Source organism: Penaeus monodon, chromosome 10 (assembly GCF_015228065.2).
Source record: "Penaeus monodon isolate SGIC_2016 chromosome 10, NSTDA_Pmon_1, whole genome shotgun sequence".
In the NCBI taxonomy this organism is placed as follows: domain Eukaryota; kingdom Metazoa; phylum Arthropoda; class Malacostraca; order Decapoda; family Penaeidae; genus Penaeus; species Penaeus monodon.
The window spans coordinates 19,046,247-19,048,746 of record NC_051395.1 but is presented as its reverse complement, the minus strand read 5'-3'; the positions used below and the strand labels follow the sequence as shown (position 1 = coordinate 19,048,746).

General features: G+C 53.5%; 1 protein-coding gene across 1 annotated transcript in view; it reads right to left on the bottom strand.

Moving 5' to 3' along the window:
* Positions 1-2,500, bottom strand: part of LOC119577909 (serine/arginine repetitive matrix protein 2-like) — a gene marked incomplete in the record, with an annotated part of 115,942 nt that overhangs the window by 93,812 nt on the left and 19,630 nt on the right.

Sequence of the window (2,500 nt, the reverse complement as noted above, 5' to 3'; positions counted from 1 at the left end):
CGGAGACGCGATACAGAAACCAAAATGAATCAAGAGGACGAGACAGACCGCTGGCGACGCCGACCTCATCGGGATAGGTGCAGCACAGGGTCCACGCAGGTGCAACAGCAGCAGCAGAAACGGCTCCGAAAGCTTGTCACAAAAACAGCAGCTGCGCCCGAGGGAGGCCTCCTGGCGCAGCATTATCTGGCCTACTTACACCCTCCTCGTCTCTCCCTTACAATCAGCGAACCTTACAATACGCAAAACTGTGCAGCAGAGCCACGGGAGAATCCGAAATGTGCAGTATTAAGAACAGCAGCAGTGGCAGCACAGGGCCTTAGATGGCCAGGGACTTCTTGCTCAAGCATGAAAAAAAGGTCAGCCTGAGAATATCAAGGATTATCCAAACCTCATCGTTCACAACACAGAGCATGGCAACATGTCAGCATAGCAGAAGGCATCATGACGAGCAGCATCTTAGGGAGCTGCACTCGGGAGAGCGAGCAGCACGAGGGGCGCGGGCGGGTGCGCGGTAATCAATGGTGAAGAGCGCAGCAGTGGCCCGCCCTGTGGCGTGGTGTCCCCCTCTCCCTGCTCCCACGACGTCCTCCCTCCCCCCATCCATGCCTCCCCGCCCACCGCCCCCGACCTCCGGCACCATACTTCCCTCAACACGCCCTTTCCGACCTGTTGAAGCACCACCGTGACTCCTTCTGCCCTCCAAGACGAACGCTGAGGCGACTCCGCTTCCGTCGGCCAGCTCCGTCCCGCCCGTTCTGTACGCGAGGATGGAAGGAAACCCGTGTCGCTGCAGAAGCGCTCCCGTTGCAGTGCCTCTCTCTCCCTGTCTTCTCTTGTCTGTCTCTCTGACTGACTGACTGAGTGTATGTGTGTGTGTGTGTGTGTGTGTGTGTGTGTGTGTGTGTGTGTGTGTGTGTGTGTGTGTGTGTGTGTGTGTGTGTGTGTGTGTGTGTGTGTGTGTGTGTGTGTGTGTGTGTGTGTGTCCGTGTCCCTTACCCTGATGAAGTTTCTTTGTTATTCCTACATATTTGTTAAACACAATCACCCTTTGCCACAAGTGAAGCACCCGCCATACAGTCCCTTTCCCGCTCTCTCGGTCCTTTTCCCGCACGCGCAGTCCCTCCCTCCCTCCCTCCCTCCCTCCCCCGCAGAGGAGCCGTCGCTGCTCTCTCGAAAAGTTCCCTCCGCGCACTCTCTGCCGCAGCGACACGCGTTCGTGATTACAAAATTTGGTGCAGCTTTACCCTTGAGCGGAAGCCGTTTCACCAGACTTTAAAATGTCCGCCTTTCCGACTGCGCCCTTTGATTGCCGAGGGAGAACCACTGTCATTTTACAATTCCTCGCTCCATCATTTTTCTTTCAATGTCTTTTCTCCTTGTCTCTTACCAAATCCCTCCTTCTCCCCCCTCCTCCCCACCTTCCCCCCTCCCTGCTCCTTCGTTCCCCTCCCCTCAGTCCCCAGACGAGACGAAGTAGCCAAAATTCACTCCCTGGTCTCCCCGAGAAACTCCCTTTCTTCCCAACATAATCCTCGGCTGACACAGGAGCATCGATCTTGCGGGAAAAGCGAGATACAAGCTCTGAATCACGTATATGAGACAACCGGTATATTGGTGGGCGTTGCTAACGTACCTCTATATCCACAGAAAAGAATGAAAGAAAAAATAGCATATAAGAATAAACAACGCTTTAAGAAGGATCTCGGCGGCAACATTTTTACGTGAAGAAGCAGGGAGTGACATACGGCCAGTTTCTAAGGATCCGAATGAAAGCTTGAACATGCCGTTAACATCCATCTTCGTCCCCATCGCCATCACAGCCTCCACCTACCTCCGCCGCAGCCGCCGCGCTCCCCCTCCTTCACCCACTCTCTTTCCGTCAGCCCAGCGCCTCGAGAGTCAAGATCTCGCGCCACCCCCTCCACTCCTCCTCACTCCGCCACTCCCCCATTCTCCTCCGAGATCCTTCCCCAGAGCCGTCGGACGTCGTCAGCGAGTTCATCAAGTCCCCATCAAGTTTCTTAAGGAGTTACGACCATCTTGAAAATCCGGGGTCGTCGCGCTCCCACAACTCGCCTCCCACTTACCCTGTGTGGGGCTCCAGCGCGACCTTTTGGGTCTGAATGCGAAGCTAAATAATAAGTACAATGAAGATGATGATGATGATGATGATGATGATAAAGATAATTACAATAGCAATAATACTAATAATAACGTTAATAACGACAACCACAAACAAACAGCCATAACGTAACAACACAACAGAGATACTTCAAAAACATACAACAGATACAGTGTGAAATCATATAACAATGCCAATAACGATGAAGACGAAAATAACATCCATTCCTTCCCCACCTACCACAGTGAAGCCAACGACCACGTCGTGCCTTGCGCCCCAGGTCCTCCCTAATTACCTTTCACTATCACGCCGCTGACACCCGCTGATCATGCCATCCTGGGGAGAACAAAGGGCCAAGGGGTGCCAAGGAGGACG